The sequence below is a fragment of the Agelaius phoeniceus genome, chromosome 2, assembly GCF_051311805.1.
Source record: "Agelaius phoeniceus isolate bAgePho1 chromosome 2, bAgePho1.hap1, whole genome shotgun sequence".
Taxonomy (NCBI): domain Eukaryota; kingdom Metazoa; phylum Chordata; class Aves; order Passeriformes; family Icteridae; genus Agelaius; species Agelaius phoeniceus.
This window is the reverse complement of record NC_135266.1, coordinates 98,548,669-98,567,668: the sequence shown is the minus strand read 5'-3', so window position 1 is coordinate 98,567,668 and position 19,000 is coordinate 98,548,669. Positions and strand designations below refer to the sequence as shown.

Sequence of the window (19,000 nt, the reverse complement as noted above, 5' to 3'; positions counted from 1 at the left end):
TCTGGCAAAAGCTTTGATTTCAATAGTCACAGGCAAGTTTGCAAAATAGGACAGGGGAAGCAGATCACAGAATGGCTTATTAACATCCCTGTGCTCAGCCCTGCTGTGGCTCTGTTGTGGAAACGTGACAACTGTAGGCACTTGTATGACAGTTTGGGTGCCTTATTCTGTGGTTGGAAATCATACACAATATACACAACTACAAAATCATTTGAGGCATTTTAGATGACCCAAGTGTACCCATATGTCAACATGGTTGATGCTCTTTGTTCTGTAACAATGAAGAGTAATATATGCAGGCAGGCTGTCATATAAATACAGCTTAAAATAAGTGAACAAAATACTTAGCTCAGTGTTAAAATAACCACAGTTTGGAAGAGTCTTAGTTTGAACTGAATTACTCGGAGTCTTCTCAATTTACCATGTAATTACTCACATTTTAAGATTACATCATCTCATTTAGACACATTTTCCCCTTTAATACCTTGGTTTCTAACTCTTGAAATCAAGTCTGTCAGTGATAATTCACAATAAAAATACAGTGACATTTCTAAAATCTGAAAGCGCTACTGCATGTACACTACCTGCTATGCTGATAAAAAAGACACTTTTATTCTGAAGTGCAGACATTTTGACATCTTTTAGTAGAACTAAAGAGTGATGTTAAGAAAAATTAATCTCCCTTATGATGTTGAAGGTAGGAATTTTTCAGTGAAGGATAAATTGTCAAGTTCCTACGAGATCAGCTATTACTATGGATAAAGGATCTTAACAGAGAAAAAAAAGCAATAAAATAAACATAGAACCTAAACTTCTGGGATTTTTTAATCAAAACACAATCTTAGCACCAGTTACAGAATCTATCCAGCTACAATATGTTTACATCAGAGCAAACAAAAGTTATTAAGAGAAATATCAAATTTAATCAAATCTGACTTGCAAACAAAGTCGAGAATGCATTTAAGAACAATGCAAAAGAACTGGTTCATACGTCTTTAAGTAGAATCTCTTTTAATTCAGATTTCAGTTTCATTTTAAAACATGTCAGTGGCCCATATGAAACACATGAGAAAGTTTACTCATCCTCTGTAGAACAGAGACAGTCCATCACACACAGTATTTTTACCCTTGTGGCAAGCGTTAGCAGAAGAGACTGAAACAACATCCTTATTCTCTGAGGCAGTCTCCCTAGAGTAAAAAAAAGAGAAAAAAAAAGGTGGAAGAACCATGGTAGAAGTTTAGACTTACTGTGTGCACAATAACCCTATCACACTGGAAAATACTGTGTTCTGTAGCAATTGGCCAGGGACACTTCACTGCTGCTTTGCCAGAAACACACCGCCACTGTAGAAGAATTCAGGGTAGATGCAAGCTGTGCAGCAGATTTATTTTAACCTGATCTTTATGAGACTTAAAACGTGGAGGTGTGCTCCAAAATACTGCAGCTCCTGATCAACCTACATTAATGAAAGCTCAGTGACTCAGAGTTGCATAAAACACCCGCAAAAGACCAGGGCCTACCGAGTCCAGCAAAATGAGAAGTATGAGGTATCAAAAGAGGCATTCCCACAAAACCTGAGAGAAGTGGCACAGGTGCCTGGACTACCCTGGCTTTAAAAAGCTTCTTAGAAGCAGGTATTTCAGGCTTTTATACAGCTAAAAGAAACATTTCCAGGAGATTGTTCAAAATTTCAGAAACATTGATTTACCCTCCCAAGATGCTTCATTCTCTGCATTACCAGAGGATAAAGACTATGATCATAAAATTTCTGCAGTAGGAAGTAAGAAAATATGAATGATAGCAGCAGCTACTGACTTTTTTAAAAACTTGAATGATTCACAGAGTCATATTAAAATACCAATGAAAAAAAAATTCATGTTATCACTGACTATGGCATACAACAATAAAGAGCAATGAACATGTATTTGTGGCCAAAGCAGCAGAGACAGGTGAAATTAAGAGTGAAAATTAAAACATGCACTCTTTCTCCATTGGGGAAAGAAACAATTCCATGTTTTCCCACTTCTCAAAGACCAATTACATATTTGTAGTGCACCAAAATAATTAGGGAATAAAGATAATAAAGAGAGGAAAACAGAGAAAGAATATAACAGGCATTTTAGGAAATATACTTAAATGTGTTAATTTTTAATCTTAAAAGCTGTCAGTCATAGGTCTTTTCCCATATTAATCTATGAATATTAGAAACCATAGAATGAAATACTTACTGAAAAAGTAAGGAAATCTAAGGTGTAAGAAGTCTTGGATTTACTTTAATTCACTAAAATATCAACACAAGGGTAATATTGCCCTATGGAATCTGGCTGCTGTAGTGTTTTAGTGCTTTCCAGGTCCAGGCACTTAAAACCCTAGTAATAAAAATTAAAACTACAATTTGAATAAAATTATTCATTTCAGTCATCAATTAATGCAACAGTAGTATATGATATTTACATACCAATTTCAACATTTCAACTTTGACAGGTCTGCACAAAGAGTAATTGTATATTTAATCTCTGAGGAAATGTATTACTCCAGCATAAAAGAGAAAAAACTACAGAAACAGATGAAAAAAACCCATAATGCAGTATTTCTCACTCCTGAGCTCCATCCAGCCTAGAACCTCATGCTGCTTCATAAAAATTTGTGATGAGAGGTAATAGACACTGAACATTTTTTGTTCAAGCAAAAGGATTCACAGATCAGAAGCACAGTGTGTTGACTCATGATACCTGACAGCTTGTCAGTGGTGGCAGCAGAAGTCGCTGTATCCAGCTGCTTCCCCTGTCCCACCCCAGTGCAGCATGCCAGGGAAATGCAGCAGTCCCTGTAGTGCAGTCCCTCTGTGCCAACGCATTTCATAGCTGGGTGCCGTGACCTCCAAACACCATCTATTTCAACCAGGATGTGAGCTCAACAGACAAGGGGACACTGACAATCTGCTCTGCTACTAGGCAGCAAAACTCCACTCACAAGAGCCTCAGCTCCTCCTTGGGACTGCATCATACATCAGATACATTTTAGATCACAGTGAAATCTTTCAGACTGGAAACATTAGGCACCTGGGTTGCAGGAGGAGAAATTTAAAAAGCCAAAAATGTGTATGCTGTATGTGTGGATTAGTTTTCACTTACCTTCAAAATCTTAAAATATCAAGTGGTGTGATGAAGAAGGAGCAATAATGAATGTGTTTAGGTCTTACAGATTCGTGGAAATGCAGTGTTTGACAATATCCAGTCTGTAATATACCTGTGAAATACATATTTCTTCAAATATTCCAAGCATATTAGCAATTTGAACTCATTCCCCCAACTTCTGCAGCTCACGCACAAAACACATTTCTAAAGGAATTCTGAAAGCAAGGTCTGGATTGAAGGACAGGAAATGCCCTTCCTCCTTACTCAGTTGTACTTGGGTCTAGCTGGAGATTCACAACACTTGCACAACACGGTGTGGGAAAAGGTCACACCAGGTACAGCTTCTAGGGCCTCTGTGTGACAGGACTGCTCATCTTTCATGGATGAAGGATATATATTGGCCTACCAAGATCACCTTAGGTTTTATTCAATGAGTTATGTGCTTGAGGTAAAGAAGAAAGCTGATTTTGAGGGGCAAGTCAGTGGTTGCAAATCCTTTTCCTACATAAACCCAGGATGATTTAATTGAACTCTGCCTACAGCTACACAATTTCCAGACATATTGAACAGCAGTCTGGGTTTTCCAGTACATTATTTGCCCTTTGTTCCATTTTGTACATCTCTCTGCAGTTCCTTGCAGCCATATGGGCTTACGTAAAAATACCAAAATCACCAACAACAGCTTCAGTTATAAAAAGTCCTAGGACAAAGTAATCTAAGTTTCAGGCTGAGTAGGTGTTAAAATTACATGCATCTGAGAGAAAACAGCATTCTCTAACACCCTCTGATAAGGCCTGCATGCACATTAGCAAAAGCTCACTACAGATCCTTGGCACATTTAATTTAATTTGGCATTAACCAAACTATGGAAGCTGAAAAAAAGGACAAAAACCTCATTGAGCCTAAGAACAGCTTCCTCATGCCTCTTGAGATGCATATACTACCACCTTCCCCTAAAATGGTGAACTTTGATGAAGATATCCTTTTATGCTAATATAAAAAGTTATTAGTATTCAGCAGTGGAAGCTCTGGAGAGCTATTCCTAACAGTTTAAAAATAGAACTTAGAAATGTTCCTTTAAACATCACCAAGGGAAATTGCACAGTCAGGAGAGAAATTGCTTACAGTTATGCACAAACTCATGGTACTTAAGAGGAAATAAAGGCTTTCAATCACAGAGCATCCATTTATGTCCTTGCGAACACAGGGAAAGGAGAAAAAGAATTTGAAGCTAAGCATCTGAAATGGAACTGAGAGTGGGTTCAAAGGACTTGATGCAAAACAATTATTCAGATATAGTAGGAAGAGTATACCTGTGGGCAAGGAATGAACAACTGACAATCAAAGGCTGAGCTCTTTGGATGCCCAGGCAGGTCAGGAATCTCATCATCTGTAGTCACTCAAAGGAGAAAATGATTTCCTGAAAGCATCTCTATCTTCTAGACCATAGGAAGCTTCCAGGTTACTGTAGTGACCATAGGCCTCTCTTGAGAACCTTTCTCTTCTCTGACCACTCTTCATGCAGCAAGGAGCAGTGTAGCATAAAGGTACAGGGACTCATGGTTCAAAGCTTGTATTCAGTGATAAACATTATCTAAGAGATGACTTTTCTACCACCCTGAAAAGTTTTAAAAGGTTCCTTAAGATCCTATGAAGGTAGGAAGCAGAGCATATAGATCAAATCAGGATGTGGTGGGTACTGATACCTGCGTGAACCCTCCTCCTAAGTCCCCATCACAAGATCATGAGTATTTATAGACTGCAATGAGCTATGTATGGTAGCATTTTAATAAAGAGTTATTTTATAAGTCTTTATAAAATAATATTTTGCCTGTATTTCCTAAGAGTACAGTATAACTTACACTTTACTTTCTAAGTCCAAAGTCAAGAGAGATGAAAAATGCTTCTTACATTCCAGAAACAGGACTCAATGGAAGCCAACCCTGGATATGATGGGATTTCCTTCCTCCCCAACCCCTTCTTTTTATCTCTTACAACCTTAGTTCATTGTTTAATGGCATTCATGTTTAATGGCATATTACAACAACATTTTTTTCACAAAGCCACTTAAAATGATTTATTATAGTTCCACACAATACCACTTGTTTATTTCTCTTCTGAAATTATGTTTTCTCTTTGCTAAGCTGATGGTAATAGCTGCTGAATGCTGATTAGGGTTTTCCTTATTTGATTACCGTTAATTAGAGTCAAGCATGTAGTGCATCAGACAGGAGGACTGCAGATCATCGTGACACTTCAAACAGCCTGTTTGACTTCAGCAGAGCCTGTTGGAAGTTTGGGGTCAGAATAAATCTTCAGCAGAGTTGTTTATTCATAGTTGTGTAACATTACACAGCATGGGGTGCTGGACTATTTGGTTAATTAGTTTAAGAGCCTGACTGTGGCAGCTCACCTCCGGGTTTACCATTGGAAATTGCAATTAGCATGAAAGAGTTTTCCTCTTTGGTCCAATTTCTCCCACACAAATCATTCTCTTGCCTAAGAAACCCAGGACCACAGCCAGTCAGTATTCACTCACCCTCTTCCACTAGAGTCTCCACAGGATGTATACAGCAACATCAAAGAACTAGGCTAATCCCAGTTGATCTTGGAAAAAGTCCAGGGTTTCCTGAGGCCTTAGGGCTGTGATTAAAGAATACACCTGTCTGCCTCAGTAATGAGGTCAGACTATCTTTGCCAACAACAGGCTGCTTTTTCCCTGTGACACACCTCCTGGAGGAACTGACCGAAGAAGGTGCAAGTACAAGGCAGTCAAACAGCAATCCAGCACCAAGTAGCAGCCTCTAACAAAGCCACAACTATTACAGAACTGCTCTCCCTCTCCCAAATCCCCGATCAATTCCCTCTTCTTCATATGACACACACTGCAAATGACATTTGGTGCTGAATTACTTCACATAAAAGGCTGGAAGTTGTTGATGTTGTCTGGGTAGGCTGAAGGTAATGTAACCTATACACAAGATATTTCTGAAACAAAGACAACTTAAAATTTACTTAAACTCCAAAATTAAAAGTAAACACTATCTTCCTCCCCACATACTCAGGGATATAGGCAATTAACAGTTTATTTATAACTATGAAGAAAGTCCACAATAAAGTTTATACTTCATTTTATAATTAAGCAATATCTTTTTCTATGTTCTTGGTACTAGACAGTAATTTACCTTGCAACTTTATCATTCCAGTGTAGCAAATTACAGGTGGTAAATAACTAAGCTGGTATCCTTCTCACATCAGCCAGCCACAAGATATTAAAAGAGTGAAACTGACTGGAAAGAGAAATAAATTATTTAAATCAAGAAAATAGTTTCTCACACACTACATGTTACTGACTGCATTAGTGGTCTCTTACCTCAAGTCAGCCTCAGTATCTGCTCAGGCCCATCTGCTTGTGCTAATTTCAGGGTCAAGCAATTAAGACATGAAAGTCTTCTCCATATATGTGTCACAATTATCCCGGAAAATAACTGGTGTTCATTAGTCACATATAAAATTAACTGCATTATATGCCAGACAAAGGCAGGCCCATCAGATGGTACTGAAAATAACCCCCTTTGTTTTCAAAGGATCACAGCATTTATTAATAAAAAACCATACTTTAAAAGAGATGGGATTAAAGGTGAAGACATACTCTGGAGAAAAGTTTCAATTTCTTAAGTCAGTATATCTTTTCTATATATTTAAAACTATTTCAGCCTATTCAGAAACTGCAGGAAATTCTTCTGCTAATTGTTTAACCTCTAAAGTCAACAGGGTTTTATACTCGTGGTGCAGAAATCCTAAAATCCTGATCTATGCATTACCAAAGCAGCAGTAAAAATTCCTGTCACTTTCTCCTTTTCCACAACTTTCAAAATGCTCAGATATGGCACCAAAGATACTCTCTTCATTATTCTCACCTTTAGTAAAAATTCTAGGAATCTGCTAAATTACATCATCTTCTTAAGTGCATTGATTGGTTTTCTTTCTGGATTTGTTAGTTATCAGTTAATTAAAATGCCCTTGATTCTGCGTACCTACAGTCATGGGGAGTTATTTGTATTCTAGGAGTCAGCTAAACCCCAATTCACCCACAGACACCAAAGCAAGGGTGAACACAGCCAGACCAGTGTGGTGATCTGCACTTCAGACTAGGAGACATTCTGGGAGTGAGAAAGAAGGGGACAATTATCATTCACAGTAAGAGGGTGCTGGGGTGCACTGTCTGCCACCACCACCAGAACGCAGAGTTTATATAGTTCTACAACTAAAGGCAATTTCAAAGCCAACAGCTGAAATCACAGAGCATAAACTTTGCTTTATGTGTGTTTTGTTATATTCTTTTTCCTAAGAATAATTACAACTACATTTTTATGGAAAATGTGTGTGGTGCATTGTTCTAATAATGCAATAAAAAGTCACTGTAAAAGAGAGTGGACTTTTGATAAGCAAAGAAAATTCAAAGGGTAATATATTGGCCCTATATATCATTTAAAGATATTAGATTCTCCAGTAATGTCAGTATTTAATTTAGAATTAGGGAGAGAAGATCTTTGTTTCATCAGTTACCTACCTACTTGACTATACAACTCAAGACTACAGAAATACCTAATTTGCCATGAATTCAACTTTTCAATTCTTCAATCTCCAACTATGCTTTCACTTCATTTACAACAAGCATTTGAAACATTACAGAATTAATTTTAGGGTATTTCTTCAGTCATGTTTTAGTCACCATGAATGTATGAACTGTCAGCATATGGTATTTCCTACAAAACTTTGGATGATCTTTTCCACTCTAGTCTTGGGAAGCTCCATGATCAGCAGACTGAGGTAAAACATATATTTGGAGCACTTGTGGCACAAGTTTCTTCCAGCTTATGATTAATGTCTAGCATGAGTCTTGCCCCTGATCCAGGTCATTGATTTTTGCAGGTTTTCCTTAGAGATGCTAGAAACAGGCAGGAGAGCAGGGCGGATTATACAAAACTCGTTAGGTTCATCTTCTCACCCTATTGGAAGCTCCTTCTGCTTCCTACTTACAAAACTTCTTACTGCCTGCCATAACTTGGGCTGAAAATCTGTTTCAGTGCATGACATTTACATGGCAAAAGTAGTTTTCCTAATATCTACCTGAAACCTTCCTGCACTTCAGGGCCCTACTGGTGCAGAGCAGACAGCATGCAACTCTCAGTATAGACCACTGGAGATGTTTGTCTTCTCCTCATCAACATAACTGTTGATTGCCTCTCAGCTTGTGAACCCCTCCAAGACAATGCTGTAGGATTGATCATTCATTTTTCTACAAAGAGATTCCTCCCTCTTGAGTAGCATCTTATTTATTTGTTACAGCCGAGTTCTTCATTTTGTAGAGATCATTTTCATTTTTGACCTTGTCTTCTGTCATTCTTGCAGTCCATTCTAGCTTCAAATCTGATAACACACAGGCTATTCCATCATTCAGGTCATTAATAAATATATTGAGTTGTATTAGAGCCTAGGCAGGTCCTTCCAGAATCCCAGTCAGTTCCTTCTTTCATTTTGACAGTTAATCACCAACAGTGCTAAAAAGTTTTCAAAATTGCCTTGCATCCTCCTTATTAATTTCTTCCACATTATGTTTCTCAAGTCTGCTAATGAGACTGTCAGATAGGACAGTGTACAAAGCCTGAGCAAAGTCAGGGTGCAGGGCACCTACCATCTCTTTTCTAACCACAATGCCTCTTACCCTGGGAGAATTTGAGAAGAAAATTAGATTGGTTTGACATATTGTTTTTTCAACAACTCCATGCTTAACTGTTAGTTAAGAGAACAGTTTCCCTGTGTTCTTTTCAGATTTGTTGTTTTGAATGCTCTTGGCAAGAGTAACATATTACTAATATTATGTTACAAAAGTAACATAATATTAATAGCAGGATTCATCCCACAACTTAATAGCGAGCTTCATCCTAAATTCCTTTATTAAAATTTTACAGAATGTGAGAACTGACATGACCCAAATATAGAGACCATAAACACAGAAATATTCAGTTATCTGTAACTTTTAAATTAGACAAGTGTGAGGGCAAGCAACTAATAAAATCTCCAGTGTATTCAAACAGATGAAATTAAACTGGATGAATAATTTCAGTTGTCGTAATTATGAATTTAGACTATCAAGAAAAAACTTAAAAGACACGGTATTAAACACATTGCCAATAGTGCTGAGCCTCTCACTGAAATGCTATGAAGTGAGAAAGGCTCATTCAAAGTGGACTAACAACAATTATATCCTAACTATCTTTTTTTGAGACTCACTATTTAACCTTTTATTTACTGTAGGCTTACCCAGGTTTCTGATTACCAGCAATGTCAACTAAAAGCATTACTAGCTGTTTTACTTTATCAGAAGTACTCCATAGAACAAAGACCATGGATCCCAGATGGAGGACCAGAAGGCCACTACAATTTCCTACACAGCTCTGAAAAACTTTCCCATTTTTAGTACAAAATGCATGCTCAGGAAACATGTTCTGGATCTCGCCTGCAAAGAAGCTCGCTCAGATCACAATTGTCTTGCACAGTCCTTCGTAAGTGAACAGCAATATGGCTGTGTCTGTAAGAACGGTTCTGGCAATTTGATTCCTGGGTACCAGTGTCTGAAGAACCAAGACCAGGCATATCATCTGCTACTAAGAGGACCCATCAAATCACAACAAAGGAATGTACACTGCAAATGGAGCTATAGGGTTGTCGTTGCGAGGCATCCCTGAACTGGTAATAATTAGCATTGACTCCATGATTCACAGAAGGCTGATCAATCTCTTTATTATATTATATTATTTTTAAGAAGCCCATTGCTTTTACATACGGTTACAATACAGATAGACCTAATTGGTCCTCCACCTCACCATCACCATTGACTAATTAAGAAACCACCCTTTGGTAAACAAATCTCCATAACACATTCCACATGTTCACAACAACAGGTGCAGCAAGTGAAGATAAGAATGGTTTCTCATTCTTTCCTCTAATCTTCTCACAGCCTTTCCCAGAAAGGCCTGGGAAAGTTATGTGCTGCTTTCTGTGGCCAGAGAGCTGCTGCCACATAGGCTAACATGAACACTTGCAATTAATGATTCTACTCTTCACATTCCTGACGTTCATTTCAGTCATAGAAAAAAACCAGCTTCAATAAGATGAGGAGATTAGCACCAGAGGATTTCCAAAATGTTCTATTGCATTTCTATAATGAAAAGCTGAGTATGTAAGTGACAACTGCATGTGTCAGTTCCAACCAAGGGTATATCCTCAAGGAACCATCACACTAATTCAAGACAGCTTGAATTATTCATGAAAGATTGGATTTTAACCCAGCATCCAAGTCAATTCGAGGTCCTTCACAGCTGAAGTTCTATCCACTGATAATTTTACATTCCTACTTTCTCATCTAGAAAGATATAGGAGAAGAATAAACTGTTTCTGTGAATACCAAAATCCATGAAGTCCCAAAATAACAACACCACTATGTACAGAGGTAAGCTCTACGCTAGACAAGAAGAGTTTTGGTTGTTTTGTATATAGATAGAAGGACTGAGAATAGCTGAAAACACAGTCTCAGAAAGAAGACTTGATGTAGACATTGTAAAAGAAGCCTGCAGGGCTTTGTTTGCTTTTACGTACACAGGCACTCTCACCATACTTTTAAACATGTTATCAGAACAATTTGTTCCTTTACCTCTGCAGCTTCTATTGTTTCCTCCAGCTGCTATTCTCAAAAAATGTTGTGTTTGAAATCTAATCAAGCCTGAAAGTATCCAGCTCACAGCCTGTGCTTTTATTGCTAGTTAGTCTAAGAAATGAAAGAAAAATGAGTACAGTTTTTCCTTAAGACAGTTCTGATCATGGAGACTAATGAAAGGTATTGTAGGAAGGAAAGGAGACATCACACATGGAGACAATGACAATGAAGAAAGATGATGCTAAAGATTAAGCTGAAGTTAAGGACTGAATTGTTCTCAGTGTGGAAGATATGGCACTCAACAAGACTATGTCCAAGAGACACAAAACTGAACCTGAAAACAGGCTCTGAAGTATTTCAAAATGAATGTTGCAGTCAATGATGGTAGTGTGTGATTAGGTTTGGTTCAATTGCAAGGCCAAAAATACAGACACTCAAAAATATGAGGAAAGGTAACGATGGAATTCCTGGAATATGTAGTGTTAAGAGAGTACTTCTGTGTTAATGGAGCTGAGACTAAAACCTTGGGAAGTCTAGGTGGACAGAACACCTTACGATGAAGAGCCCCTCTTTCCCAGCATGATGTCTGCCCTGAGTCATCAAAGAGATATTGAATGGCTTCATCATCTTCTGCTGCTGGCCTGAAAGTTTGTATGCCCAGCTGGGCTTCAGAGTGAATGTTTTGCAGCTTCAGAGTGAATTCTAAACCTTGCGATATCTACTAATATTAATTCAGAAATAATGAGTGGACTGTTGTCTCACAATCACAAGTAGGGGTAACTTGTTCATAAGACAAATAGATCAAGAACTTCTTTGAAATAGAATTTAAAAATTAATGAAAAACCTCTTCATTCCCGGCTTCATCCCTACACAAAAGAGATGCCAAGTATTTACGTATCATTTTCAGGGCTACATCCATTTAAAGGGAAAACCCAGTCATTCTCACCAATGCTCAACAATTCTGGAGATTAATACCTCAAAGAGATGACAAAGGCTTGGACAATTGGAGTTGTTCAGTCTGGAGAATAGAAGGCTCTTAGGAGACCTTATGAGCTCTTCCAGTACTTGAAGGGGTCTTATAGGAAAGACAGGGACAGACTTTGTAGCAGGGGCTCCTTGTGATAGAAGTGGTAGATGTCCCTTCCCTGGTAACATTCATGGTCAGGTTGGGCAGGGCTCTGATCAACCTGGTCTAGCGGAAGGTGACCCTGCTCATTGCAGTAAATTTGAACTAGATGGCCTTCAAAGATCTCTTTCAATTCAAAACATTATATGATTCTGTGATTTCTGTAGGTGATTTTCATCCACGTATACAGCACCCAAGAGCTGGTACATGCATTCTCAAGGTTTGTGCTAATCTGCAAGAATTTCACAGAAAAACAGTCTAATGGTAAGCACCAATTTCCAACAAATAAAATTACTTTGTTAAACAACTTAATGGTGGGAATGGACAGAGTCTCCTGCAGACATAAGAAGAAAGCAGAGTTGACTAGGCAGTATTCTCAGTTTGTGGCAGGAGAGGCCTTTGCCTGTGTCGTATGAATCTTCCTAGAAAATAGATTATTTCACAGCATAGATTTGTAAGATTCTTAATTATTTCCATTTTTTTTTTCTTTTAAGTGTGTGGATTACTGTCTGAGCAGTTGAGGGCACAGCACAAACTTTTTTGCTCCAAGACAATGCAGCCCCTTTCTGAAGAAGTTCCCTCCAAGTTTGGTCAGCTGTAGACTCCTTCCCACACTCCAGCACACTCTCCTTAAGCAGAGAGATATTTTCAACACAGGCTTTGCAACCCCTTCTGTGAGGGTGCAGAGCGGAGAAGCAGGGCTGCCCTGGGGGATCATCTAGGCACAGCCTCCCGCAGGCAGGCACAGTCCTCAAGGATCCTGAGCTGGTGCCCGGCCAAAGCAGATGGGCTGGGGTCCCTGGCTCTGCTCAGGGCAGGATTAGGGCCACAGCTGAACCAAAACGTCACCCCTGGTCTTCTCAGGAGAAGCTGGACTCAGAAATTAAAGCCTATGGATGGCTCCAGAGCCCAACAATTACTGGAAGCCAAGATTACTGTAATTGCCTGTCTTGTCGCCATGACTGAAAAGAGCCATGGACCATTACAGTCAGACACTACTAGGTTTCAAACAGCTTGTTTTAACCAAAACTCTCTTCATTCATCCTCTTACTAAATGTACATTTGGGAAGCAACTTAAAGCTAAAGAACCGAATTAAAGTAAAATTAAATTCAAGCTTCTCCTCCTCTAACCAAAGCAAATTTTTGATGCAGCCTGTAAGCCAAAATTCTGAATTAATTCGTCCTTTAAGCATGAACAGAATCTTTGGGCATGATGACTAGCAGGCAGTGACCCAGCAGCTCCTCCTCCAATTTAGGAAGCTTGCCCCTGACCAATGTATGAAGCCTAAGGCAGAGTTCTGAGGGATTCCATATCTCCTTATCACATGTTCCTTTTGATATGGCCCTTCCAGCAAGGTTTATATTGACTCTTCAAATTTTTGTGTATCCTGTAGCATAAAGAGAGCTTTAACAAATCTTCTTCTCAAAAGACCTGACATACTTAAACTCAGTTCCCAAAGTCAAAGAATGACCACAAGTCATCAGAGGTCAGTCTTCACTGACTGCCTTCCCAAGGTTTCAAAAGTAATTCTCTAGTGAAAACTCAAACCAGCAAAGTAGCTTTTCAAGTATAAATAATAATACATATTATTTAATATAATTAATTATATTGATTATGTTATATATAATAATTATAAATAAATTAATAATAAATAGCATTCAGTTATTTATTTATTATATTAAACAGGTACATTTATTTATCCTATTTTACAAATCAAGTACCTCATATTGGTCTAGAAGCACACTCTATCAAATATAGCTCTCAATAAAGAACCCTAAGTTAAAGATACTTCCCTTGATGGCTGATGATATTAAACCAATTTAGAAACTGTAATTTTATCTTAAGTGCACTTAAGAATATGACTATTTTAACCATATTATAGCAGGTTATATACAAGTTTTTTTCTAAATTGATACCTCCACACAAACCTAAGCAATTAAGCTGTCATTATTCTACTAGACCTTAATTAGTTGCTCACATTAGAAATAGCCTGAGATTTCTCTCAGTATAAGGGTCTGTAATTAGTGTAATTAAGATAATATTTTGATTACATGACTTCAATCTTTTAGGCCACATAATTAGAAATGGAGCACATTTTAAAGTGAATGTCCTTTGGAAAAAAAACTCCAGCAAATAAACCAAGGAGTCTGATGGACTCATTCGTTCTGCATCATCACACTAGCCCCTCACTCACACCATTGCCTGGCAAACTGCACCCAACTACTAAAAGACAAATTTGGGCCTTCTGTATGGAACAGCTGGCTCACAGTCAAAAACTACAATAGACCTATTAGATCAGAACAGGAGGGTTTAGCTGACTCACAGCCTCATCCTGGGGGTTAGAAACATTTTCATCATTACCTTGCAGAAGGCATTTTACAGTGGGTGAAATGAGCTCCAGCTCCCCACGTTTTCATTCTCAGCTACATTCTCCCTCCAAAAATTTTTCCTTAATATAAAACACTCATCATCGCTCTTCCACTTTTATTTTTGTCTTAATCCCCAGTTTTACTAAGCAATGCAGCACACTTTCAAAAACCAGATGCAAGAGGAACCTCAGAGGAAAAATATACAACAAAGGGGGAGAGATATGGCACCTTGCATTTGAATCAGTGTTTCTTTGCCTTGACTTAAAGTTCAAAATATCCTTGGGAGGGTCATCAAGGCATAATGTTATTCCTACTGAGTCACCATTTTTCTATTTTAGACTCCTGCCCATGACTACAGGACAGCTGCAAAAGTCTGAATTGTGAGTCGAAGGTGACATATACTTCTTTTCTCCTCTTCATCTGAGAGACATTTTTGTCTTTTCTAAAACTTCTTGTTTTAAGAAGTTGTAGACTTCAGTCTATAATATAAAAAACAGTTCTTGACTAAAACATTAAGGCAAGTGGTAGTAAATTAATCCTCAATACTCAAAAATTGATAGCAATGTGCATACGGAATTCAGCTGTCTTTCTTACTCTGAGTGATAATTCAGCACTGCAGCTGTAAACACAGGTCTTTGAAAGTTTACTTGTAGGCTTAACAGAATGCAATAAAAAATTATATTTATTTATTTATTTATTTATCCTTAAATCCCTCTACTTTTTAAAGCTCAGAAATTAAGAAAGACCAATGAGGGAGAAATTAAGAGTTTCTAATTAAAATTCTTGGAGTTTTGAATTTGGAGAAATTCAAATTCAGACTAAATTCTGTGAAATAAGCAGACAGCAGTCTTTGGTATCTTGCCTGGTTCAAACATTAAAATTACAATAGCACTTGTGCTACAGATTTTAGGAATCCAGAAGATTAACACTTCCCTCAATGCCCTTTCACGGAATGGACTTCCTTGATGGAGTAATAGCTTATCTTCAGTTTTAAAAAGTCACCAATAAAACCAGACCAGCCAAAAAATTAATTCCCACTGAAGTCTAAAATGCTGTCTAAAATTGATGTAGTCTTTCTTTTTTCTCCAGTCCATGAGGCTGGACAGGTACAGACCAGAGTGGTTCTGGTTGAAAAAACTTTCTCTTTTTCCCATAGTAAAGTCTAGGCTAACAAGCATTTTCAGACCTGAAACTTGTCTAGGGAAGTTTTACTTTAAGATCCCATTCTCTTAATTTTCTCTAGCCTGACCCTCAGCTTAGTTCTCCCAGGTCTCATCTCCAGCTCCATACAGCTACAGCTGCAAAATGCCATTGTGAAAAAAACAGCACAGAACTGTCAAACACTTTTAAGGATATATTAAGCTATTTCTTCTTTAGAATTTATTTATTTTATTGAGGAGCATTTGAAAGAGTTTTTATAGGTAGAGCACATCCTTTCTCAAACTTCTATAACCTAAATCACTTGAAAAGGCATTTAATCACATCACCCACTTCTCTGCTTGCTGGCTCTCCAACAATTCTTATTATAGTCTCTTGTCAAATGAGTAAACATCTGACAGACACTGAAATGTTAATGGTTAAGGACTCAAAAATTCAGCCATCTGCAAAATCAGCAGGTGCTTTACTGAGGGCAGGTTTGCACCCCTCAAATGAGATTGATAAGAGTTTTTTATGTGTGGTGGCAAAACCTCTGATCTGCACAAGACAGAGGAAGCAAACATCCCTCACTGGAGAATGACCTCAACAAACCAACCTTTGTTTAGCAACAAGCTGGGTTCTGAGTCAGGTAAGGGAAGAGTGAAAAGGCAGATCCTGCTAGGTGGGATAATGGTTTTTATCATGCCAATGTCCTCCCTTACACACCTGGATCATGTGGAAAACTTGTACCTGGGGTAGCACCAGGACATTCACAATTAGGTCTGAAGCTATTCATCCCTTCCAATGGGGCATAACTGGCTCAGGGAGGCAGCCCTCATGCCTTAGAAGGGGTCATAACCCATCAAAGACCCCTGAAGTGCCCCCAGACTCATTTCTGGGGCCTTCCACCAGAGGACTCTCTCGGGACTTTAACTGGTCAGAGTGACCCCGAGATACATTAGAAAGTCTCTTTTCCCAGCGTGGTGGTCGAAGAAGGAGTCAGAACTCTTCAGTTCTAGGTCTCAAGGTTGTTTATTGTTTCTTATCTATAAAATTCTTTCTCTTGGCCTGTTGAGGTCCACTCAGCAAGACAGTCAGTGGCACTCTGCCTGCCCCCAGGGCAGTATAATTTTATACTAAAATCTATGTGTACAATATTTACAATTACTTTCCAATACCTATCACCTATGTTAGACAGTGAGCTTCTACTCTAAACCAATCTAAAAGTGCCAACATCACCGCAGAAGATGGAGGCCAAGAAGAAGAAGGAGAAAGGCTGGACACACCTAGATTCCTCCATCTTGCTCCTGAACCCCCATTCTAAAAACCCCAAAAATCTACTTTTTCACCTCGTGATAAATTCACTATCATTCTACTTAAACTGTCGTGGCTTGCAGTTCTTCATATAAGGTTGGTACCTTGCTCCATGGGTCACAATCAAAACTACAGGCATCTTGGGCTTTGTGCCAAGGTCTCTAAGCCCCATGGCAGGGGTCCTGGCAATCTAGGACAGCCAGAAGGATGTCCTGAATTCTGACAGGACTCCTCCACATGATTTGCAGTGTTGCCTCAGACAGTGTAAAACTGCCCCCCCAGGGGCAGTAGCTGGATGTTCCCATGTAAAATGAAGTGTATATTAACCCATTGAACTTTGTGTTTCATGGGCTTCTCCCACCTCTGACAGATAAAGACTGTGAGCATCACTACAAACAACAGACACCAAAATTGCAAACATCAGGTCTTGTCCCTGGAGCCACAGTGATGATATCTTTCCTTATCTTTCCTCTCTAATATTTACTCTTATTCTTTCTTTCTCTTTCTTTTCCTTATACCCTTTCTGAAGTGCTTTCTTTTATGCTTTGATATTACTATATTTCTGCAGATAATAGCAAAAGTAGCTACATACCTCTTTTCCTTTGCAACCAACACACAGATATATTTATGAGTACCAATCACTCTGTGTCAATTTATTCTAATCCACCCCAAATAACCTATTGGCAAGAACCTAAATTACCCTTGCCTTCAAAGGCAGATCATGTAAAACCTCACACCATTTTTATGTTCCTGCGGGGATAAATAAAATATTGTCGCTGTATGCGCCAATATCCTCCTAAAATTTGAATTGTAATTCTGGATATCCCAAATCTGGGAAAAGTGAGCAGGAGGAGGCTAGTTTGGTCATTTGCAAGCACAAAGGCTAGCTTAATACTACACTTACAACTCATCTAGCATTCTAAAAAAGGAATGATTTCTAGTCCATTACATCTACACACAATTAGTCCTCCCAGAGGATTGTCTCTAGGATAAACCTGAGAGGCTTGATAGGAAATAGTGGTAGAGAATTTCTGCAGGGAGAGCGAATTTCTTTCACAGGTTCTTTAATGAAAGACATTACCTGCAGGCAATTGATTCTGCTTCTCCCACAAGTCTGACATTTTTCTCAGCCAGGGCTAACACATTCCCTGTATCACTGAACAGAAAGAATGGTCATTGTAGGTACCTGCCTTGAGTAATTTAGCAGTGGCAGTCTGTCAGGCACCTCTGACATATCACAGACAAGTATTTAGTTCAGTTGTTGGAAAAATGGTGTAGCAATACTAAAGGATGTCATATAGCAGGATTCAGGGCCTAAGCAAATCCTTTGAAATGGATGCCAACTACTTTTGCAAATCTCATCAGTAGGCATCTCCTGAAAAGGCTTTGGGAGAGACATATCTAACAAAGGGAATTCCTTCCTCGTGAAGGAATAATAACACACTTTACACTACAGTTATTAAATAATGTACTTTATATTACACTTAATAATACACTGCAACCATTCTCTCTCAGATCTCTGGAAGTTCAAGAGCTGAGTACAAAAACTACAAAAGCAAAGCCACCATGCCAACAATGTCAGCAGAAAGAGGCACAATTGCAAAGCAAATGAAAGAAATATGCAGAACACCTGGATTTACCACTCAGATTATTCATCTTTGCACTCCTTGTGCTCAGCTCTCAGACTCCAGAACTAACCCAAGTATTTGTATATTTTAGGTGAACTGAAGTTGGCTGGGATTCAGCATAGTGGCCTTTCAGGTAATGTTTGACTTTGTGGATTTTGCTATCAGCAAGTCTTGCCTTTCCTACAGCTGAGATGTACCACATGCCTTTTTTCTCCATGCCTCTGACACTGATGTTTTCATGCCTGCTGGCACATTGCCTGCAACGCACTGATCTTTTCCAGACCATGCAGTGCTGTCCACTCCCTGACAGTCTGCAAGACATTTGGCTACATGAGCAACACATACATACAAAGTTAAGAAGGATTCTCATTTATCCACCAGCTATCCAAATACAAAAAAAACTTAAGTATCCATGCTATATTCAACCCACTTGTTTGCTTCCATCCTATCACATTATTAGCATTTCTCTCCAACACTGTAATGACAGACATTAGGAGTCAACACTTAATGCCCACTCTGAATACAAAAACATTTCATTACTGTTTCTCTCAGGCTTCTAGTTCATAC

At 38.6% G+C, this 19,000-nt stretch overlaps 1 long non-coding RNA gene across 1 annotated transcript in view; it reads right to left on the bottom strand.

The window, feature by feature from the left end:
- The window catches only part of LOC143693398 (uncharacterized), a 178,105-nt gene that overhangs the window by 48,645 nt on the left and 110,460 nt on the right, over window positions 1-19,000 (bottom strand). Inside the window, exon 4 of the long non-coding RNA XR_013181037.1 lies at window positions 992-1,188. This is a non-coding gene — a long non-coding RNA (uncharacterized LOC143693398). The remainder of the gene's footprint in view (window positions 1-991; window positions 1,189-19,000) is intronic.